At 35.5% G+C, this 25,772-nt stretch overlaps 1 protein-coding gene across 2 annotated transcripts in view; it reads right to left on the bottom strand.

Moving 5' to 3' along the window:
- Positions 1 to 4,666, bottom strand: part of znf385c (zinc finger protein 385C) — a 373,618-nt gene extending 368,952 nt beyond the window's left edge. The window contains exon 1 of one of the 2 annotated variants that reach the window (XM_030141260.1): positions 4,564 to 4,666. The gene's annotated coding sequence lies outside the window, so the exon portion shown is untranslated. Of the gene's footprint in view, positions 1 to 4,553 lie in introns of both variants that reach the window. The other variant, XM_030141261.1, reaches the window with a different exon arrangement.
- Positions 4,667 to 25,772: the final 21,106 nt, after the last annotated feature.

Below are 25,772 nucleotides of genomic sequence, written 5' to 3'. Positions count from 1 at the left end.
GTTTGACACCCCTGATCTACATGATTAACAAATTAAATATAGGAAAATATTAGATTTTCACTGAAAAAAAAAGAAAAATACAGAGCCTAACATAGAAATAAATGGGGATAAATCACTTAAAAAATGTGAAATCTAGAGAAAAATTCTGCAGCACTGGGTCTTTATGGGTTAATCTTTCAAATAATGAATCACACATTTAAAGCTGACAATTACAGTAACAGCTTCACTTTTAGATCCTTATTTGTTTTCACTGTAACGTAATCTTTAACTGGTTTCACCTAAATACTACAGTTTAGTTTATTGCGCTTCCACCTTTTTTGGCTCATGACCCCATTTTAACATTACAAATTTTCTGGCGACCCACGACATTCAAAACAGAGACTTTTTTTTTTTTTTGCTAATTTTTTTTTTTTTTTCATGTAATAGTTTGCTATATTATGTTGCAAATAAACATTAATTTTAGACAACGCTTAGTCTATATAATGTATATTATTATGGATGAAGGCAGAAAAGCCAGGTGTAGATTACTGCACAAAGTGAGAATTTGATTTTCCCTGGTCAGGATATGTACAGTCAGTCCAGCTTGGATTTACAAGGCTGACAATTAATACTGAACAAACAAGAACTCAAACTATGAATTATGAAAGAGCTGCAGCATCTGAAACTGACCACAATGAACATTTGAAAGATAAACAGAACCACAGTGCTTCAGTTTCAGCTTCAGAGTTTGTCATGTCTTTTATGGATTGGGATTGTCTGTCAACTCACCGTATATTTTTTAGTATCAAGTTTTGTTTTTTTTTTCTTTTAATCGATTACTGGAAATTTCAGGCAACCCCATTTGAATTTCAAGCGACCTCACGTGCGGTCCCGACCCCAAGGTTGAAAAACACTGCAGTAAAAGCTTCACCTTTAGATCCTCATTTGTTTTCACTGTAACATAATCTTTAACTGGTTTCACTTAAATAATACAGTTTAGTTTACTGCGCTTACACTGTACTTTCCACTACTGTACTACGAAACCAAACCGTACGACAGTAAATGACTCATGACGAACATATGGACCACATTACACACACACTTCTGTCAGAGCTCCACCTTGTCTACCCTGGTGAAAAGTTTAGAAAATTTCAGATTCCCCTGAGCAGGAGAGCACGAAGGACTTTGAAAAAATGTATCGCAAAATTTATCATAACAGCAAGACAGATTGTAGCCTTTATCAACCGGGGCCATTCAGCAGGAGCCAGCTATAAAGGTGTTGTCCATAAATAAGCCTCGCAATGTCAATTTCTCTAAATCAACTGAGTGATACTTGGCTGATTTATCAGACCTCTAACTTGTTACAACAGCCACTGAGCACCAAGATTACAGCCCAACAGTTGCTCTGTAATAGAAGTGAGTGACAGTTTCACATGCTCCACCATGATCCAGCTTACTTTAGGAAGCCTGGCTGATTCCGGTATCAGCACACACACATACCTCTTTCATAGTGTGTGACAGTATGGTAATATTTACTTTTGTGAAGTCAGATCACTACAACCGCAGATCAAATACACATTTCAAGAATTTCTCCATACGCTTAACCCTTTCATGCATACTGGTCACTACACTGGACAGTTATTCTACAGCTGTTCTCTTATATATTCATGAGTTTTGTTGTTTTAGTTCCATATCAGCCAACACAGTGGACACTCACGCACCATCCCATTCACTGACATTCATACAATTACTGTAAATTTGTTGTTCTTCATAAACCTGATCTGCACTAACATGTTCGAGCGTAAATCAATTGCTTGTTATTGTTATTAGACTGGAACTAAACAAAAAGTTGGGTTTTTTTGCATGTTATTTCCATAAAGTGAGTAATGACTAGTATTAGTGTAAGTTAAAATGTGAGAAAACATCAGATTAGCAGCATTAAAAATGTTTGTATTTCATACTTTTCACACTGTTTATCACTAAATACGTTTCTTTGCTTCAAAAATTAAATGCCTGGTGTCCAGCTGAGTGGACAGTTTTGCAACTCCATGAAAAATGCACTGTTTTTTTTTTTTTTTTTTTTTTGCCTTTTGCACAGCCTATATTCCACTGTGTACACATCTTACATTTTTACTGTCTATATTCTCTATTTTTATTCTGTTATTTTATACTGTAGTGAGCAAACGCAACAACATTTTGTTCTGTATACACTTGTACATCTGAATGAAAATAAAGTCTGTCTAAGTTTAAGTCTAACATAGGTTCATAAAATAAATTAAATCACTTTGTTTTTTTAATGCTTGGAGGAATAAAAAACACTCTCATAATAATGCTCTCATAATTCATGCATGAAAGGGTTAATGATAGACCGTGATATATGTGTAGAATTAATGCTTAAATTCTATATTCCTGGATGCAAAATACATAAATTCACCTTCAGAAAGAAATGCCAAAGAATGAACGTACACTGTTACATTTGTAGATCAGTTAAGTCTTTAACCTTTTCATGCATAGTGGTCACTACAGTGGACAACTATTCTACTGGTGTTCTCTTGTAAATTCAAGGGTTTTGTTTTTTTTTTTATTCCATATCAGCCAACACAGTGGACACATATGCATCATCCCATACACAAACACACACCACTACTATAACTTTACTGTTCTTGATAAACCTGATCTGCAGTAACATGTTTTAGTGAAAAATCAATTGCTAAATGTTATGATTGTAAGAAACAGTTTTCTTAAACACAAAGGGTTTTTTTTTTGTGTATTATCTTCATGAAGTGAGTAATAACTGCTATTAGAGTATGAGAAAATGTGAGAAAACATCAGATTAGCTGAATTAAAAATGTTTGTATTTCATAGTTTTCACACCGTATATCACTTTCTGATTATGGGTTTTCAGTACATGTTTCTTTGCTTCAAAAATTAAACGCATGGTGTCCAGCTGAGTGGACATTTTTTGTAATTCCATGAGAAATAGATTCATTAACCCTTTCATGCCTACTGGTCACTCCAGTGGACAGTTCTTCTCCAGCTGTTCTCTTGTATATTCATGGCTTTTGTTGTTGTTTTAGTTCCGTATCAGCCAACACAGTGGATGCTTATGCACCATCCCATAATACAATGACATTCATACTATTACTGTAACTGTCCTGTTCTTGATAAACCTGATCTGCAGTAGGGTCAAAACACGGTATTCAAAATCTCACTGACGGGACATTTTAAAGAAAATCTGACAGATTAGTTGTTGTTAAATGACCCACATTTTTACTTTTAAATTAATTTTTGCTTTAGCTGGACCATAAGGGGTTATCCAAAACAAGGAGCTACTTTATATTGAAATAAATGTTGGAATGGCAATCAATTAAAGTTTGCTCTCTGACAGGACATTACTGTGTTTTGACCCAGTAACATGTTTGAGTGTAAATCAATTACTAATTGTTATTAGACTGTAATTAACAGTTTTCTTACACAAAAAGGTTTTTTTTTGCATATTATCTCCATGAAGTGAGTAATAACTAGTATTAGAGTATGTTAAAATGTGAGAAAACATCAGATTAGCTGCAAGAAAAGTGTTTTTATTTCATAGTTTTCACACAGTATATCACTTTTCTGATGATGGGTTTTAAATTCATGTTTTTTTTGCTTCAGAACTTAAACATATGGTGTCCAAATGAGTGGACATTTTTATAACTCCATGAAAAATAGGTTCATTTAAAAAAATTCAATCACATTGTTTTTTTCATGCCTAAAGAGCAATAAAAACACTCAGGAAAAAAACTCAACTAAGGTTCTCATAATTCATGCATGAAAGGGTTAAAAGAAAACTCAGTCTAATTTTTTTTTCTCATGTCTAAAGACGAATAAAAACAGTCAGGAAAAAAAAAATCTTGACTAAGGTTCAAATAATTCATGCATGAAAGGGTTAAATCTGGATGAAACTGGCTGTATTTTCTGTCTTATTTGAAGAAAATCATCAGTGTGAAGTGGAAAATATTGTGCTAATGTGTAATATCTTAGTCACCATGGAGCCAGGATGAGGTGTATAAACCCAGCTCAGAGTTGTTTGGCTGTTTTTAATTTACAAGCCACACGCACAAAACCCAAATCCATGCACCACTTATAAAATATTCCCAGCTTTACGACATGACTTAATTTGTATTTTCAGCAAATGCGGTACTTTTTATTTTTTAATGTGAAATTAAAATTATTTTTGGAAACTTATGTTTTCTTTGGAGTTTAAACTGTGCTTCGTGTTTGTTAACGGGACGATAAGTGTGAACAAAGCGGATCAGACATGTATGTGGTGCTGCTGATGCGCAATTACGCATAAACTCCAAATATATAAATATAAATATATAGAGAGTCTGTATCCGGACCTGACAAAATCCGAAAATTTTAAAAAAGCGGTAAGTGACATGAAACTTCACATTATGATGTTGGATTTACTGTATTAGAAACTGTCATATGAGCAATTAATGTCGGCTGTATTTAAAAAAAAAAAAAAAAAAACTTTTACACCGACAGCACGTGCACCGATGCGTCTAGGATACGAAAGCGCTTTGCCTTACCGTGCCGTGCCGTTCCGTTCCGTTTCCGACTTTCCCCGGGTTGCTCCTCCGTGCCCAGCAACAGTGGAAACAGATTGCAAAGACTGGCAGCCAACACGAAAACCCCTTTCGCTTCAGAGTGTGCGGCTTTTCCGTGGAGTCAGCCACAGTGAGGACACATGGAACCGGAAGTGTCCTTTCACAATACGACGGGCGCGCGCACTGTCAAGTCCACGCGTCTGCACCTGGAGTGGAGTACACACACAAACCTCATGGATCTGAAGTGTCCTTCCACATAACAACAAAGAAATATAGGACCAATGGCCATGTAGATTACCGGCCAAATTCAAAGCTTTGGGAAATGTATCCAGATGTCATTTATTATCACCCAGTTCTGTGTATTTATTATATTACAGAAATAGCCCATGTTTTGGTCATATTCCAATCAGATCTGTAAAAAATTCAAATTCCAACGTGATATCAGTGATACTTACTCATTTATTGGATCAATCCACTTCCTGTCTCTTATAATGGGAAAATTTTTCACAGTCGCACCAAACCCAGAATCATTTATTCTGGGTCACTGGCAATCTAGAAACCCAACTTGGTATGAATTCAACCAATAGTTTTGCTGCTACAGACACTTGAAATTTCGCCATTATAAGTAAATGGGGGGGGGGAATTGTAAAAATTAATAAAAAATATGAACTTTGACCTACTTTTCCCAAAATGTAACCACTTCTATTCTGTGTCACTGGCAATCTCTAAACCCAATTTGGTGTGAATTCAACCAATATTTTTGCTGGTAAACAAACAAGCAAACAAACTGAACCAAAAACAATATCCCTTGCCTCCCCTTTGGGGGGCGGGGTAATAAAAAAATGCAAGACAAGTAACGTAAGGAAAAATAGGACCAATGGCCCTGTAGATTACCGGCGAAATTCAAAGCTTTGGGAAATGTATCCAGATGTCATTTATTATCACCCAGTTCTGTGTATTTATTATATTACAGAAATAGCCCATGTCATTGTTGTGTTGTTTTTTTTTGGTTTTTTTTTTTGTAGCTTTGTTTGTTTTTTGTTTTTTTTCTCTCTCTCTTCTGCCCAGTTTACTCAGTTCTGGTTGTAGTTATTGTCACCATTATAATTGTCTCCATGGTTGTTGCTGTTTGTATTGTTGATACTTTCTTGTGAGGGTCTTCACCACCTTCTTCTTTCTTGTTCTCTCCCCTTCTTCTACCCCCCCACCCCCACCCCTCATGTCAGGTCCGGCATCGAAATGTGGTTCAACAAAACTCATAATAAACACAGTAGAATATCAAAGGGCGCTTCATATACTTTATGAAGTTACCCTTGGCAAAACAAATTTGTTCAGCACCAAAAGGAACCAGACTACCATTCTGCTGTTAGGACGCTGGACAAGACAAGTAGGGGAAAAAAAAAAAAAGTAGTGTGAGATACTCCCTGGTAAAATGTGCAAATAAAAGAGGATACACAAGCAAAGGTGTTAGAAAAATGGGCAATGATGACTGGGAGTACAGTTGGTGTTGGCTGCTGCCTTATCAGTACAGACAGCTGCCTGTCAGCCAGCTGAGCCCATAAAAGAAGAAAAAAAAAAGAAAAAGAAATAGCCCATGTTTTGGTCATATTCCAATCAGATCTGTAAAAATTCAAATTCCAACTTGATATCTTTGATGCTGATTTATTGGATCAATCCACTTCCTATCTGTTATAATGGGAACATTTTTCAAAGTCGCACCAAATCCAGAATCAGATCCAGATCAAAATAATTTCCATACCTTGTGTTGACATCATCATACAGAAGCTGTATACCAAGTTTGAAGTCAATCAGAACTGGAGTTTGGAAGAAAAAGACGATTGAAATTTTTTCCCCATAAGAGCCCATGTTAAATTACACTGGTCTACAAGGAAAATGCTTCCAGAATAAAAGTAATGAAATTTTACCACATGAGAGTCACCGATAAAGAAAAATCAAGTCAAAAATGCTGGTTGGCTGAACTTTCCAAGATACAGCCTTGGGTCAAAATGTGAAATTCAAGAATTAACGAGAGAATGGGTTTGACTCAAAAGGAATATTTGTCTCAGAGCTACAAGATCTACTTCAAAACACTGTCTGCACATTAGAATACATTCACTTTACAGGTTCTATTTAGTGGAAGATTTCTAAAACTATTATATAAATGTACATAAATCAATATATATGTGTAATAACACTTTATCATATACCTTGAAAACATGAGCAAACCGGCACTTTTGTCATTTATTTTCCAATTAATCTTATTAAAATACGGAACATTTAGCACATTTAATGTCTGAAGCAAATCATTTCTAAAATATTGTAGACCAGTGTTTTCTGTAAGTTCCCAGATCCAGAAGAAGATCCTGATCAGCATGTGGACATTATGTTTTGGTCATCTCCCCATCAGGGCTGGACTGTAGAAATTTACACTGGATATCATTTATATTTACGGAGTTATTGCATCCATCCACTTCCTATCTCTTATAATGGGGAAATTTTTCAAAGTTGCACCAAATCCAGAATCAGATCCAAATAATTTCACTAACTTTTGTTGACATCATCATAAAAAAGCTGTATACCAAGTTTGAAGTCAATCGGAATTGTAGTTTGGGAGAAGAAGACGATTGAAATTTTTGTAACGGACGACAGACGACAACGGACACCGCATGACGACAATAGCTTACGGCTTGTCAGCTGGTAAGCTAAAAAGTTGTGCTTTTTTTCTCCTGTTTGAATTCTGTATTAGTTTGTGTATATTTACTGTGTGATTACCATGACGCATCTGTGTGTGTTTAAAGTGAGGTGAGAAGTAATGTTAAAAAAACATGTATGAAGAGCCAGGAAGTGCTTCATTTATGCTTTGGAGATGAGTATATCATGTCCAATCCTTTAATATTATTTTGAAATGTGCGCCCAGATGCTCTTCCTCCAGTGTAGCTTGACTCAAGTCATTTCACACTGATTATTTGCTGGTGAAAATCCTGCAAATATACAAATACATGACAGAAACAGCCTGTTCTGTAGCTTTGTGACTGTAAAGAACAACGAGAATAAGTCACATGCAGATGCAGAAGCTTTATTTACACAAACTCATTCTCTTAATAATTATCTGGATTTATGTTTTTGTCAGAAATTCCACTTTAAAATCACTTTTATTCAGTTTCAATTAAATCTATATAGAGTACCTTTATGTTGCTATATAGTCTCTTTTTAGCTTACCGGCTGACAGGCCGTAAGCTATTGTCGTCTGTCGTCATCTGTCGTCGTCTGTCGTCCGTTACAAAAATGTCAGTCATCTTCTTCTCCCAAACTACAATTCCGATTGACTTCAAACTTGGTATACAGCTTCTTTATGATGATGTCAGCAAAAGTTAGCGAAATTATTTGGATCCGGATCTGATTCTGGATTTGGTGCGACTTTGAAAAATGTCCCCATTATAAGATATAGGAAGTGGATGGATGCAATAAGTCAGTAAATATATATGATATCCAGTGTAAATTTCTACAGTCCACCCCTGATGGGGAGATGACCAAAACATAATGTTCACATGCTGATCAGGATCTTCTTCTGGATCCGGGAACTGATGGAAAATTTAACATGGGCTATTATGGGGAAAAAATTTCAATCGTCTTCTTCTCCCAAACTCCAGTTCTGATTGACTTCAAACTTGGTATACAGCTTCTGTATGATGATGTCAACACAAGGTATTGCAATTATTTTGATCCGGACCTGATTCTGGATTTGGTGCGACTTTGAAAAATTTTCCCATTATAACAGATAGGAAGTGGATTGATCCAATAAATCAGTAAATATAAATGATATCAAGTTGGAATTTGAATTTTTTACAGATCTGATTGGAATATGACCAAAACATGGGCTATTTCTGTAATATAATAAATACACAGAACTGGGTGATAATAAATGCCATCTGGATACATTTCCCAAAGCTTTTAATTTGGCCGGTAAGCTACAGGGCCATTGGTCCTATTTTTCCTTACGTTACTTGTCTTGCATTTTTTTATTACCCCGCCCTCCAAAGGGGAGGCAAGAGATATTGTTTTTGGTTCAGTTTGTTTGTTTGTTTGTCTAGCAGCAAAAATATTGGTTGAATTCACTCCAAATTGGGTTTAGAGATCACCAGTAACACAGAATAGAAGTAGTTACATTTTGGGAAAAGTAGGTCAAAGTTCATATTTTTTATTAATTTTGACAATCTTTTTTTTCCCCCATTTACTTATAATGGCGAAATTTCAAGTGTCTGTAGCAGCAAAACTATTGGTTGAATTTATACCAAGTTGGGTTTCTAGATTGCCAGTGACCCAGAATAAATGGCATTACATTTTGGGAACAGTAGGTCAAAATTAAATTTTTTTATGAATTTTTTAAATCTTTTTTTTCTTCCATTCACTTATAATGGGCAAAATTTCAAATGTTTATAAAAACATCAATTTTGTTTCAATTTACTTCAGACTTGGCACATATATAGAGGCAATTGATATGCTGACATCAGCACATGCATAGACATGATGACATCAGCTGGAGTGATGCCAAAATAAGATACAATACGTGCGAGGGGCGGGGTTTGTTGTGCCTGGCACCACTTGTTGTATTTATAATTGACTAAAGAGACATCTACTGGCAAAGAATCCCTTGTATGTATTTACGTACTTGGCAAACAAAGATGATTCTAATTCTGATTTTATCAATACAGTAATGCTTTACACGAGGGGTCTCAAACTCCTTTTCCTTCAGGGGCCACATTCAGTCCAATTTGATCTGAAGTGGGCCGGACCAGAAAAATAATAACATATAAATAACGACAACTCCAAATTTTTGTCTTAGTTTTCGTGTAAAGAAAAAAACCCATTAAATTATAAAAATACTTACTTTTATAAACTATTCAAACAAAAAAGATGTGAATAACTGAAAAAAAAATAATTCTTAAGAAAAATAAGTGCAAATGTAACAATAATATTATGCCTCAACTTATCATTTGTACATGTGCATTATGGATCGAATCTACAAAGACACTAAACATTTAGTAACAGGCAGAAAATTGTTAAAATTGTGTTTAATTTTCTTTCGACATTTCAGGTTGTTCTTATTTGTTCATTTTATTCACATTTTATTGTTACAGGATAGTTTGTAAATGTAAATATTTTCATAATTTATTGTTATTTTTTGCACTAAAACAAAGACAAAAATTTGAAGTTGTTAATTCAATTCAAGATTTTTTGCTACATTTAAGATTTTTTTTGCTTAATTCAAGATTTTTTTTTTTTTACTTAATTCAAGATTTTTTTGCTTAATGCAACATTTTTTCCTTAATTCAAGCAATTTTTTTTTTTTTTTTGCTTAATTCAATTCACGACTGTGGAATTTTTGCACTTTGCTAATTCATCCCACGGGCCAGATTGGAACCTTTGGCGGGCCGCATTTGGCCCCTGGGCCACATGTTTGAGACCCCTGCTTTACACCAATAAATGTGTCAAATCCTGTTGAATTACTTTTGCTCCTTACTAACAGCACTGCACACTGCCATGCTAATACTGAAAATGAAAATCTGATGTGCCAAATGCTATATATGTAGTTTACCAAGGTCTGTGTCTATGCTGGCAGATTAAAAGTGTTTCCCACCAACCAAAATAGCTGCTGAAGGAACAATAAACACACAGCCAGTCTAGTTCTTCTCATCCAACACAAATATTGTTCGGCATGCTCAGTTTGCCGCTGAGTGATTTAGATACTTTTGAGTTCATGCAAGTTTTCCTAGATCGTTTATTGTATTAAATGTTAATCTCCTATCAGCTTGCACTCTGCTTTCCAAAATGGGCTACACTGAGATGAAGGAGTCGGCCAATTGCCCTTGTTTAGTCTGTCCCTTGACGGTAGCGTGACTCTTACTGTCAGAGATGCAAAAAACAGGTTGTCACCAGCAAAGTGATGGATACTCTTGGCTCTCGGAGCAACAGATATGCCCTTGTTCATGCAAATGTTTTGGCATTTAAACACACAGTGACCACATAAATAACCCACGGTTAAGAACGGGGTGTTGATGGTCAGTGAAATGCAACACCATCACATCTCTCAAGAAACATGAGCCCCTACTAAGAACAAAGTCTACTACGATGACTTAAGAGTACTTACTAGAACTTCTGCTGATGTGGATTTTGATCATGTATAGTGCTCTTTGGCCTTTGAGGGATAAAATGGGCAAGAATCAAAGCTCCACCCTCATGTCTTGTGAATTTTAATGCTTATTATGCTTTCCAAAGCCAAGTATTAGTCATGTCTGCCTGTGATAATGGTTAAAGGGCAGGATGTGAGCCAAAATTAAGTCCCCAAGAGGTCTTTGCTGGTCACTGTCCATACCCTGTGCACCAACAAACCAGTGTGCACCTGCTTCACATAACATCACAGAACACAACAGCGCTATAAGTTTCCCTTGCGGTACTGGCAGTGCTGATGATAGACATCTAAGATGGACAAATAAGGATGGTGGAATCTCTGAGATCCTCGTCAGTGGGAAATGCTAAAATTAAATTAAGACGGTGGTTCCCAACCTTTTTTGGTTTGTGACCCCATTTTAAATCACACATTTTTGGTGACCCCAGACATTCAAAACGGAGACATTTTTATTTTTGTTAAAATCAAATTTACTTTTGATCATGTAATAGTTTTGCTATACTATGCTGCAAATAAGCATTCATTTTAGACAACATTTAGTCTATATAACAGGACTGTCAAACTCATTTTGGTTCAGGGGCCATATTTAGCCCAATTTGATCTCAAGCGGGCCAGACCAGTAAAATAATGACTTAACCTATAAATGATAACAAATCCAAGTTTTTCTTTTGTTTTAGTACAAAAAACCCCCAATTATGGAAATATTTACATTTTACAAAAAAGATGTGAATAACCTGAAAAAACAGAAATTTCATTTGAAAAATTAGTGCAATTTTAACAATATTATGCCTCAACTTATTATTAATACATGTACAGTACACACAGTGTTACATAAACATTTGGTAACAGGCAGAATATTGTTAAAATTTTGGAGTTTGGAACTAAAATTTGAACAATTTCTACAATATTCCATCTCTTATTATTAACACAACTACAGATCACAGTGGATCCATAAATGCGCAAAACATTTAGTAACAGGCAGAATATTGTTAAAATTCCACGTTTTGAGTTGTTCATCTTTGATTATATATATGTATTTATTTGTGTTTTATTGTGAAAGAATAGTTTTATAAACGTAAATATTTTCACTTACATTTTTTACACACAATTTTTCACAAAGAAAATTTGTCATTGTCATTATTTATGGGTTATTGTGTTGTTATTTTTTACTGGAGATCACATTGGTCTGTATGTGGAACCTGAACCAAAAGGATTTGGACAACCTGGGCTGTTCAGGGTCTTTTTTTTTTTTTTTTTTTTTTTTCCAGGTTAATTTTTGCACTTTCATCCCACGGGCTGGAATGGATCATTTGGCGGACCAGATTTGGCCCCCGTGCCGCATGTTTGACACCTGTGCCATATAATGTATATTATTATGGACGGAGGCAGTAAAGCCAGGTGTAGATTACTGCACAAAGTGAGAATTTGATTTTCCCTGGTCAGGATATGTACAGTCAGTCCAGCTTGGGTTTACAAGGCTGACAATTAATACTGTACAAACAAGAACTCAAACTATGAATTATGAAAGAGCTGCAGCATCTGAAACCGACCACAATGAACATTTGAAAGATAAACAGTACCACAGTGCTTCAGTTTCAGACTCACAGTTTGTCATGTCTTTTATGGATTGTGATTGTCTCTGCCAACGCACCATATATTTAGTATTAGTAACTTTATTTTATGTTTATCAATTACTAGAAATTTCAGGAAACCCCATTTGAATTTCATGCAACCCCACGTGGGGTCCCGACCCCAAGGATGAAAACCACTGAATTAAGAAGTTCAACTCAAAGTAAATACACAAGTAGCCACTGAAGGCGCCCAGAGACCGACTCCAGATCTTTGTCGGAGCCTTTGTCAAGGGCAGGACAATTCATCTAGCATACATGTTTCCAATGGCGACGGAAACCAGAGGAGGAATCCCACTCAGCAGGGGAGAACGTACGAACGGATTGGAACTCTGAACCTTCTTGCTGTGGATTTTACCAGCTTTAAAATGATCATGTCTGGAGGAAAACTATAATATACTCATTCACTGGTTAAATATAGCGCTAGGCTGTAGGTTAAAGCGGATTTAAACATCCACTAGCAACCAAAAGCATTCACTTGTCTAAAAATGTTCCTTGAATTCTTAACTACTAATCCTATCAATACATAAAGAAAAAAAAAAAAATCAGGTAAAATGCAGTTTTTTATACCCATTTGGATGCTTAGAACCTCCGCAGTGAACATGGAAACACTTTTCTTTTTTTTTTTGCAACAATGATTCCGCCATAAAATCCATGTGGTCTGATAAATAACAGTGGCTGTAGATGCTTGTTTTTAATGTTCAGTTTTATCTGTTTTGGTCAAACCACCTTTGAATGTATTCTTTCATGAACATCTATGTGATTAATAAATCAAATATAGGAAAATGCCTGATTTTCAGTGAAAAATGCAAAATGCAGAGGATCATATAAACACTATTGGTGATAAGTCACTAAGGAAAGATTAGATTTAGAGATTCAATTCGGAAGTCTGAAAGGATTAACAGAAAAGGCTGGTTTTCCTGATTTGTCCCATGACCCGTATGTACCAGAATGCATTTCATTTCACATGAGGACCTCATGATCACTGTAAGCCCAGATAAGTTGAGTTTACTTTAAAAAATTAAGAAAAGTGGTTGCCTTAAAAAAAAAAAAAAGATTGATGAACTTGACTTGGAATTTAGTGCATTGAACGTAATTATTTAAGAGCAATAATGCAAAGTAGTTGATATTACAAATGATTTTAAATGAAATGTACTTAAAAACTTCATTAATCATTACTCTTTTTTTTAAGGCAACCATTTTTCTCAGTTTTTCGAAGTAAACTCAACTTATCCAGGCTTACACTGTGCTGCTATGGTCAAGGTAGCTAACAGATAAAAGTTCATGGAACTGGTAGTGCCAGCTGAAAAAAAAATAAAGCCCCCCCCCCCAAGAAAAGTAGCAAGTCAGCTAGCGGATACCTATCTAAGAGAAAATGTCCATGGAATATGTCGATGGAACTGGTGGACTAAAGAACAAAACAGTTTTCTCATAGTGAAAACAAACAATCGTCAATCGTTGACAGCTGCTTATAACTGTTTTAGTTGTATGATAAGCACTGAAACTCCTATAGCAGCTAGTCTTTGACCCAAAGCACTGACACTGACACTGGCATGACCAGACATGCATGGGCAATTGACAATTTACATCAGGGGTCTCAAACTAATTTTCTACCAGGGGCCACATTCAGCTCGATTTGATCTGCAAGTGGGCCAGGCCAGTAAAATAATAGCATAATAACCTATAAATAATAACAACTCCAAATTTTTGTCTTTGTTTTAGGGCAAAAAACCCCATTAAATTATGAAAATACTTACTTTTATAAACTACCCAAACAAAAAAGATGTGAATAACCTGAAAAAACTGAAATTCCTTAAGAAAAATCAGTGCAATTTTAACAATATTAGGCTTCAACTTATCATTTATATATGTGCATTATGAATCAGATCTACAAAGACACTAAACACTTAGTAACAGGGAGGAAATAGTTAAAATTGTGCCTAATTTTCTGTAGACATTTCAGGTTGTTCATATTTGTTCAGGTAATTCACATTTGATTGTTACAGGATAGTTTGTAAATGTAAATATTTTCATAATTTAATGTTATTTTTTTTGCACTAAAACAAAGACAAAAATTTGAAGTTGTCATTATTTATAGACATAATGTAAGATAATTTTTTTCACATCAGAGAAGAAAATACAGTCACTATTTTTTGTAGGTTATTCTGCTGTTATTATTTGACTGTAGATCACATTGGTCTGTATGTGGAACCGGAACTAAAATAAATTCAACAGCCTTGACTGTGGAATTTTTGCACTTTGCCAATTCATCCCGGATAGGAACCTTTGGCGGTCCGCATGTTTGAGACCCCTGATTGTGATTGTCTCTGTCAACTCACCATATATTTTTTATTAGTAAGTTGTTGTTTGTTTGTTTTTTAAATTTTGATCAATTACTAGAAATTTCAGGTGACCCCATTTGAATTCCCGCGACCCCACGAAAACCCCACTTCATTTTAAAAGCATGATCAACACAAATTTTGGGTGAATTTTGGCCTCCTTTTGGCCTCACTTCGGGTCAATTTTGGCTACTTTTTGGCTGGATTATGGGGATTTGGGGCTTTTCTGGGACAATTATGGCTATATTTTGGAAGTCTGCAATTAGTTTTGGGTGAATTTTGGCTTCCTTCTGGTTTGATTTTGGCTTGCCTATTTTGGGCCATCTAGGGCCCATACATCCGCCCAGAACTTTGCCAAAATGGCATGCCAGTTTTGGGCCAGATTTAAGCCATAATGATTTTGCTATCTGGGAAAATTCAGGGGGAAATTGTGAAAAAATTGGGAAAATATGCACCTTCCATTTGCACCTCTCTCCTCTCAGTTCAAATCAAAAAAAGAAATCTAAATGTCAATGACCTGATGTTGTTTCCAAGCTTCTATTTCGAAACATGGAATCGAGCAGTAGAGTGGTGGGTAATTCCAGTTGTTAGCCATAAATTTGTAACCCCCTGCCTGCCTGAAAATGCCTGTGATTAGCTACAGTCGGAGTCTTGGATTTTCTATAGCCCACAGAAGGGGGTAAAAATCTTGCCTCCATTCAGTCCACTTGAATAATAATAATTTGCTGAAAAGTAACCCCAGAAATGTGTCCAATAGTGGAGCTTTAAGTGTTAAACAATGGCCAAATTACAAATGCAACACTAATTATATATTCTGCAACCCCATATATGTCACTTTTTACATGCACATTATGTAAAATTTCCATTTCAAGGACAGACCCGGGAACAACAGGAAACCTAACATATATTTCCTCCCCCGCCCCAACTACTAATTGGTCTGAACTGTACCGCAAAATCCATAAATCATGACAGGCCTCTATAGCCTCTCAGACTCCCACTCACACTGTTCATGACAACCTGTCCATGAGTCAACCTGGTTTCCACAGCAACCAAAGTGCCAAGCTGCGTCCATCCAACGTGAACTTTAAAACCCATCTTTAAAAATGGAGCTTTTGATGGATCGGAGAGTGGAGTTGGAAGCTAAACAAAAGGAGGGCGGGTAAAGGAGATGTGGCACTCGAGGCGGCCGATTAACTTTTATGTAAGTGTAGTCGAAGAGAGGGAATAGAAACTAAACAGAGAAACAATAAGGTAAGAGAGGAATGCAGATCACACCTTTCTGCTGGATCTTACCCTGTAGCTCTGAGGATGTGTGTGATCATATAATACACAGGTGTTAAACATGCGGCCCGGGGGCCAAATCCGGCCCACCAAAGGGTCCAGTCTGGCCCCTGGGATGAATTTGTGAAATGCAAGAATTACACCGAAGATATTTATCATTTTAGTTCAGGTTCCCAATTTAATCTCAAGTGGGTCAGATCAGTAAAATACTATCAGGATTTCCTTTAAATACTCACAACTCCAAATTTTTCTCTTTGTAAATGTAAAAATTTTCATGTCATTTTACTGTATTTACACTAAAATAAACGATCATTTCACAAAAACGCGAATAACCTGAACAAATATAAACATTTTGAAATGTCTGAAGTGCAAGTTTTCCAATATTTTGTCTGTTATTAAAAGTTTTGTGTATTTGTAGATCCGCTGTGATCTGTAAGTTGTAATTTACATGTGTAAATGACAAACTGAGACATAATATCATTAAAATTGCATTTACTTTTCTTAAGAAATGTCAGTTTGCTCATGATATTCACATTATTTTAAAGGATAGTTAGTAGATGTAAACATTTTGATCGCATAATTTTACTTTTTTCGCTCTAAAACATAGAGGAAAGTTTGGAGTTGACATTACTTATATACTATTATGTTATTATTTCACTGGTTTGACCCACTTCAGATCAAATTTGGCTGAATCTGAACTAAAATGAGTTTGACATCCCTGATTTTATACATATGTTTGATGTGTATAATGTACACTACAAACAAAAAGTTAAGTTTTTTTTTTTTTGTCTTTTGGCATTTTTGCCATTTGTAAATAAAACTATGTATGGTCATAAAAAAAAAAAAAAAAAAAAAAATTATATATATATATATATATATATATATATATATATAAAAAGTTTGAATTCAATTCACACAAAAAAAAAGTAAAAAGCGCTGTGCAAGAATCCCAACTGAAAAAAAAAGGCCAAAAATTAAAAATATCCTTAACTTTTTTTTGCAGTGTAGGTCAGGGGTGTAGAATTGCATAGGGATGCTAGGGACACGTCCCTACCGATATCCAGCCACTACTGTGTACTCACTATCAATCCAACCGCTGCCCAGCAGTGTTTAGGCAATGATTATGGCACACAAAGGGTTAACAGTAGGTCTCTGCTAGAAGTCCCGCCTCTAACATAAATATCGCTCTCCGATTGGCTCTGCGGTTTTGCTAACGAACATGTGATTGGCTGTCCCCGCTGTCACTCCATCTACTTGTAAAAGGAACCTACTAGTTGGACCGCTAACGTAAGTTGTCAATATGTTTGGCATTTGTTCTAACCAAGGTTATAATTGTGAACGAAAATGAATGAAATGACGAAAACTAAAAATTGAAAAAACATTTTTGTTAACTGAAATAAATAAAAACTCTAATTAAAAGAAAAAAAACAATAACTAACTGAAACTGTATTGTGAGCTTACAAAACTAACTAAAACGTATAAAAATTATGAGATAAAATTCCCTTCGTTTTTGTCTTTGTCAATGTCGGATTCATATCAAATTGATTTATTTTGCTCCAGCAGTTTTAGCTAGCGGCACCATACGACACTTCACAGTCTGTCATGTCTGGTCACTGGTGGTTTCCAGTTGTCTTCTGGTCCCCACTCTACCTGGAACATACAGACTAAAGCTGGGACAAAGCAGCACAGTCCTGTCTGGGGTTTACTGTAGTGATACGCGGGGTCGTTTTTTTTTTTTTTTTTCGCTCACTGTGTGTGTGTGAGTGACAGGGACAGAGTGGAGCTAAATGACAGCATCAGACAGGACTAGCATCCAGGTAAAGACTGGAGAGTTTATCACCATGAAAAGGCCTTCCAAGCCCTGAACTGCAAAGTTTAGAAGAGGAGGATGAAAACTAATCCAATTACAGAGGTATGGAACCTGTTATAATGTTAAAAAACGTTTGATGTTACTAGCTACAGCTAGCTGAACTGAACTGAAGCAAAGTTGGCTAATAATGGAACTGGAGATGATTAAGAGATGAGAGATCTGCTAAGGTGTGGTTTACTGATGATGGACTGGGTTATATATGTTTATATATGGTTTATATATGTTTGTATGCAGTTTACTGCTGGTTAGCTGATTTATATATGTTTCTATCTGGTTTAACTGCTGGTTAGCTGGTTTATATATGTTTCTATGCAGTTTACTGCTGGTTAGCTGGTTTATATATGTTTCTATCTGGTTTACCTGTTGGTTAGCTGGTTTATATATGTTTCTATCTGGTTTAACTGCTGGTTAGCTGGTTTACATATGTTTCTATCTGGTTTACCTGCTGGTTAGCTGGTTTATATATGTTTCTATGCAGTTTACTGCTGGTTAGCTGGTTTATATATGTTTCTATCTGGTTTAACTGCTGGTTAGCTGGTTTATATACGTTTCTATCTGGTTTAACTGCTGGTTAGCTGGTCTATATATGTTTCTATGCAGTTTACTGCTGGTTAGCTGGTTTATATACGTTTCTATCTGGTTTAACTGCTGGTTAGCTGGTTTATATATGTTTCTATCTGGTTAAACTGCTGGCTGCTTTGTGCATCTCCTCTCACGCTTTGCACATTTTCGCATTGTTTTCACGTAAGTGACGTTGTGTATGGATAGCACCCCCAACCCCCCAACCTGCTTTAGGGAATGTATACATCATAATGTATATGAGTTTGTGTCTCTGCTCAGTCAATGAGCCGCCCTAACCCGACCCCCAAATAAAGTGTCCAGGGTAACCCATATCCGTGCCTCACTAATTTCTTTGAATTGGATGGTGAGGAAGATAAAATATATAAAATAACTAAAACTAAACTAAACTAAAACTAAGCATTCAGAAAAAAATAACTAATAAAAACTAGCAAACATGCTCTAAAAACTAATTAAAGCTAACTGAATTAGAAAAAAAAAAAAATCAAAACTAAATAAAACTAAACTATAATTAAAAATCCAAAACTATTATAACCTCTGCCGTGAGCGCAGTACAGCGACTCAGTAATCTAACCTGAGACTAAGAACTGGTTAGCATCCAGACTTTGTATGCTTTTAGATCAGCACCTGTGTATGGGGACACTCCATTTAGAACATAATGGTACAGATCGTGTGCGTTAAACTCCGGTAGACTGTAGGATTTTGATAGATCTGTAAACACATCAGGAGGGAGAAGGGTCGGTAGCTAGCCCTGCTATCTCTAGCTTCTCCAAATAACGTTCTTTGCGCCATCCAGTAAGGTTAGTCACTTTGAAGGACAACTCCAAAACTTTATTCTCAGTGCTGGTAGCCATAATCCGTTGCTCATTTGTTTGTTTGTTGGGTTGCTTTTGCCGTCCATCATGGCGCTGCACCCCTGGTCACGTGATAAGTGTGACGTTGGTGCAAAGGGTCAATAGTACTTCCCCCTGCTGGTTGGAGATGGAATATCAACACTACACAGAACCTCTACAAAGCAAAAGCAACTTTCTGATGTGCTTTGTTCAGATGATGTGTCATATTTTGCTTCACAGTAAAGCGTCCTTGCTCTTATAGCCTGGCATAACTCCACTGTAAGGACATGGTTCACATTCAGAACTGTATCTGATGAGTGAACAGTGATATTTGATCATCCTGTACAGTATGTGACCGAGCTCTGAGCAAAGGTACTCTTTTAATGTGCACTGTATAAAAGACACTTGAGGTCATTTTAAGCGCAACATGAGTTATAATCAACATGTGATCTTGCTCCACATGCCCTGTTCATGGCCACTTGCCCTTAGCATTGATTTTAATTAGAAAGGTCCAGAGGGATTGAGCTAATTACCTCAGCTACAGTCGAGGCAGTAACTGCAAAACAGGTACAGTATGAAATCATTGGGAAGCATCGACTAAAGTGAGGATAAAATGGCTCAGACGTACTGTGTGGAGATATACAAGTTTCACAGAAGACACTTAATTGCTGTTTTCTCAGACGTTTATTGACTTCCTCGAGCAGAACCGTCTTGTTATTGTCGGACCTCACTTGTCCGTCCAGAGTCAATCAAGAGGTCCAAATGTGAATGGCAGTTACCAAATGAATCACTGCTAAAGATGAAGAAACAAAAAGAACGCATAATGTCCAGTATTTCAGTTAAAATTCTGACGTATGAAGTCACTTAAATTCACTCATTTCACATTTAAATCGTCAAAATTCAAGGTTTACTCAGCACTCAATGCTAAATTTATGTTTTTTTCAGTTTTTTCAGTTTTACCACATTCTTTGAGAGCGAAGGTGAAAAACTATTTAAAAAAGGTGAAAATCACTGCAGTCTGATCATGTTGAAGCTGCAGAGACATTTTCAGCAACTCTAAACTCTTTTACAGTCTGATATTTCAACAGTTTTACAACTTGGTGCAAACTCCTTGAGTTATAAATTGATCTGTTAACGTGACAAACGTCATAGATGTAAAGCAGGGAGTTCAAACTCATTTTAGTTCAGGGGCCACGTTCAGCTAAATTTGATCTGAAGTGGGCCGAACCAGTAAAATAATAATATATAAATAATGTCAACATCAAACTTTTCTCAATGTTTAAAAGCGAAAAAAGTACATTTACATTAGGAAAAGGACTACATTTACAAGCTATCCTTTCAAACAATGTGAATAACATGAACAAACTGAAAAAATAAGTGTAATTTAACAATATTATGCTTCAGTTTATCATTTACACATGTACATTATATGTAACTTACAGTTCACAGTGGATCTACAAACACACAAAATATTTAGTAACAGGCGGAATATTATTAAAATTGTACTTACTTTTCTTAAGACATTTCAGGTTGTTCATATTTTTGTTCAGGTTATTCACATTTTTTGTGAAATCATACTTTATTTTAGTGTAAATACATGAAAATATTTACATTTACAAAGAGAAAAATTTGGAGTTGTTATTATTTATATGTTATTATGATAGTATTTTACAAATTTGACCCACTTGAGATTGAATTGGTCTGAATGTGGAACCTGAACTAAAAGGACTGTTAATATCTTAGTGTAATTTTTGCATTTCGCAAATTCATCCCAAGGGCCGGACTGGACCCTTTGACAGGCCAGATTTGGCCCCCAGGCCGCATGTTTGACACCTGTGATGTAAAGGATCCAAAAAATGACTTATCTCTTGTTATTTTTTCTGAAATAAGAAATGTATGCCATCATTTACACATATGATGTTTATCAATATGTTTAAGTCAATATAGTTGCTGTGGAAATATGCCAAATAAAAGTCACTAGGTCAGTGTTTCCAAACCTTTTTTGCCTCGTGACCTCATTTTAACATCACAAATTTCTGGCGACCCCAGACATTCAAAACGGAGACATGTTTTTGCTAAAGCTAATTTGTTTTTGATCATGTAATAGTTTTCTATACTATGTTGCAAATAAATGTTAATTTTAAATGACATTTAGTCTATATAATTTATATTATTATGGATGGAGGCAGAAAAGCCAGGTGTAGATTACTGCACAAAGTGAGAATTTTATTTTCCTTGGTCAGGATATGTGCAGTCAGTCCAGCTTAGTTTTACAATTACTTAATTTACATTACTTAATCTATGATTTATGAAAGAGCTGCAGCATCTGAAACCGACCACAATGAACATTTGACCGATAAACAGTACCACAGTGCTTCAGTTTCAGCTTCACAGTTTGTCATGTCTTTTATGGATTGTGACTGTCTCTCTCAATTCACCATATATTGTTTTAGTATTTTTATTTTTATCAATTAGTAGAAATTTCAGGCGACCCCATTTGAATTCCGGGCGACCCCACATGGGGTCCCGACCCCAAAGTTGAAAAACACTGCACTAGGTTTTACTATTCTCTTTCTAGTTTCAGCTGAAAAAGATGCAACCTGTGTATTTTCCATCCCTACAAAATAAAAAACACAGACCACGTTGCTAAACTCCCCTGGTAGTGATTTGTTGTATTGCTCACTTTGTTGTCGTTGCTCATGTTTGCATCTTTTCCTGCTCTGTTTCACTCATTACATCTTTTCTCAGACTGTTCTGATCAGGTTCTCGTTCACCTGGAAAATGACAAATGTAGGAGAGGTTAATACGGCGCCGTTCAAAGACAAACTCAGGCGAACACATTCAAGTCTTTTACCATAACCTGCAGCCATATGCCAGTGGAACCCACAGTCTAACTGTCTGCTCTGATTTATAACTTAGCAATTAACCTCCCAGAGCTGCCGGTGACTTTCATGGCATTTTTCAAAGTGAGGGAGACGCAGCACCAGCCGAGCTGAACAAAGCTTTCTGCACTCGCACTGCAACTACACACCATCAGATTTTTATTCCATAGGGAGGAAGAGGGAGGAAAAAAGCTATACATATTAATAAGTGGAAATGCTTATTCCCACACCTTTTTACAAAGAGGAATCTACCGTCGAGGAGAACCTCTGGCATGTATAGCTTATGTGAGCACATTTCTATGAGCAGCATCTAAAGAGAGTTTATCATACAGTCTGCCCAGGATCATTTAAATGCAGCCAAGGATGTCTCATCTTCTGGGACTTTGGCAATGACCCCATATGAGAGCCCAGGCAAGCATTTGAGAGCGTCGAAACTGAGGGTTTTTTACTTTTCAACCTACATTACCAATAATTGCAGACCGGGTCTCAGCAGAATTAATCATCAAGGTGATGCACAGGAACCGTTTTCATATCTCTTCTGTTGCTGACAGGGATCACAAAGAAGCTTTTTGAGGAGAAAAATCACATTTGCCTGATATACCACTGAATACTTGGCCTTTTGTTCACTTTTTGTTCAAGCCTGTTTTACATCCCTAGACTAAAGCTGCACCGCTTGATTTTAGCATCACTGGGTTAAAATTGCCTTTCAGCGTATTGCGATTCAAGTGGTCTGAGAGGAAAAAGAATGTCGCATCTGTTTCTTGCCTGTGCTCAAGGTTGGCAGACTTTGGTTAATCATTTATATTTCCAGACATGTAGATATGTGATTGATAGCTTTGTGATGTGAGCCAGTGGAGAATATGAACACATTAGTGGATAAGAGTTAAACTTTTAATGTGTGTGTGATAAGCCTCTGATTTTAATGTTTGACTAAAGTCCACAAAGTAAAAAACAGTATCAATATAACTCTTAGAGAGTTGAATTTAACTCTGTTCCAGATAACCTTTGGTCCATTTAATTTAATTTAATTTATTTATTTAGACAGGGACAATGCACAATATACATTAACCTTTAAAAGGAGAGATGTAGTGTGCCAGGTTGTAGCACTAGTGCTAATTTCCACCTGTAGTCCCTGGGCAGGCTGATGTTACCATTAAAAAAAACAGACATCAATAAAAACTGAAACATTAAAAAACAGTAAAAAAAAAAAAAAAAAAAAAAAGCATTTCTATAACTCCACTGCAGTCTGTCACACACACTCTGAGCATGTTTACATTACATTACATTATGCTACAGAATTGGTTTGAGCGTAGCTGTTTTTTCACCCTTCAAAATTAGAGTAAAATTTACTCTATGGCTAGTATCAAATTTTCAGAGTTAATTCTACTCAATTCAATGTCAAAATTAACAATAAAATGTGTAAAAAAAAAAAAAAAATTAACAGTGGTGTTTTCACACTATTAGACTAATATGATTATACCAATACAGTTATTTTTACTCAAAATTTAGTTTAAAAATAACTCTATAATGAATGATAATGAATGAAATCATAGAACTGCAGTTTTTTTCCTCTGACAAGTCCTTATCTACAAATATAGAAAGCCAGATTATTATAGTAAAAAAACAAAACAAAAACAAAACCCAGCTGATTAGTGAGGATTAATTTGCGCTGATGGGATGTTTTGCAGCCATAGTCAATGGCTAGTGACATAATGTTCCCTGGGTTCATGGTTGAAAAGCTTTATTGTATAAATATGTGTATAAATTCAATCATATACCACAGGTACCAGATGACTTACCCATCTCAGAAGTAAACTGTGAACTTTTATTTATCATATTACACATCAACATGATGTATAGGCAGCTTTTTCACCTCTAGTTTAATAAGCCCGCTTTACATCGACACTTTTACTCTAATTCACAGGTGCCAAAACTGGCCCGCCAAAGGTTCCATTCTGGCCCGTGGGATGAAAGTGCAAAAATGAACTTGAACAGTCCAGGTTGTCCAAATCATTTTGGTTCAGGTTCCACATACAGACCACTGTGATCTACAGTAAAACTAACAACACAATAACCCATAAATAATGACAAGAACAAATTTTCTTTGTGAAAAATTATGTGGAAAAAATTTAAGTGAAAAAAAATAACATTACACTGTGAAAATATTTACATTTACAAAACTATTCTTTCACAATAAAATGCAAATGCATAAATAAAAACAATGATGAACAACCTGAAATGTGCAATTTTAACAATATTCTGCCTGTTACTAAATGTTTGGTGCATTTATGGATCCACTGTGATCTGTAGTTGTGTTAATAATAAGAGATGGAATATTGTAGAAATTGTTCAAATTTTAGTTCCAAACTCCAAACTTTTAACAATATTCTGCTTGTTACCAAATGTTTATGTAACATTGTGTATAATGCACATGTAGAAATAATAAGTTGAGGCATAATATTGTTAAAATTTTGGAGTTTGGAACTAAAATTTGAACAATTTCTACAATATTACATCTCGTATTATTGTAAAAATTGTTCAAATTTTAGTTCCAAACTCCAAAATTTTAACAATGTTCTGCCTGTTACCAAATATTTATGTAACATTGTGTGTAAATGTACATGTATAAATAATCAGTCAAGATATAATTTTGTTAAAATTGCACTAATTTTTCAAATGAAATTTCAGTTTTTTCAGGTTATTCACATCTTTTTTGTAAAATGTAAATATTTTTATAATTTAATTTTTGCACTAAAACAAAAAGAAAAACTTGGATTTGTCATTATTTATAGGTTATTAAGTCATTATTTAACTGGTCTGGCCCGCTTGAGATCAAATTGGGCTAAATATGGCCCCTGAACCAAAATGAATTTGACACCCCTGCTCTAATTATTGAGCCTGACATTTCACTTTTTTAAATCTTTATCCTTGATTATGTAAAAATATTCTAATATTCTGATCAAAATACAGCATCTGAATGTACTGTATAGAACTGTGAGGACACTGAATTAAGTGTAATCCACTGAATGATAGAATAAAATGAATATAGTGTCAAGTAAGAGCATACATATTGGAATGTCATTCTCACTGGTATCAGAACACCTTGGTCTTTTCAAATAATGAAATATAGTAATGAAGCAGTCATAACCTGGCTCTAAACTTCATTTAATTACTGAAGACTTTAATTCTTTGGAAGAAAACGGATAGATGGAGTTGAATAGGTTTTAAATATAACGCTGATAAATGCTAATATAATAATATATATACATAAAAAATGGAAGAATAACATGTCGAAGCAGCCCTCATGACCCCGCAAAGGAATCATTTGAAGGAAATGAGGCTACTCACAATCAGCCTCTATTAACTGAATCTAATGGCACAATCAGAGCATCTTTGGCTGCAGTCACATAAAAATCTTTTATTCTCTTGCAGTTTTTCATGAATCCTGCTAAATTATACAAGGACAGAGGAGTTGTCGCAGACAGACAGCCTATAGGACAAGAAAAGATGTATTATTCCTGCATTTCCTGTTATTTTACTTTTTACCCTGTATGGATAAATAATGTTTTAAAGTCAGCAAATAACCATTTACGTACTAAAAC

This window comes from Sphaeramia orbicularis, chromosome 8 (genome assembly GCF_902148855.1).
Source record: "Sphaeramia orbicularis chromosome 8, fSphaOr1.1, whole genome shotgun sequence".
Taxonomy (NCBI): domain Eukaryota; kingdom Metazoa; phylum Chordata; class Actinopteri; order Kurtiformes; family Apogonidae; genus Sphaeramia; species Sphaeramia orbicularis.
This window is presented reverse-complemented; position numbering and strand designations above follow the sequence as displayed.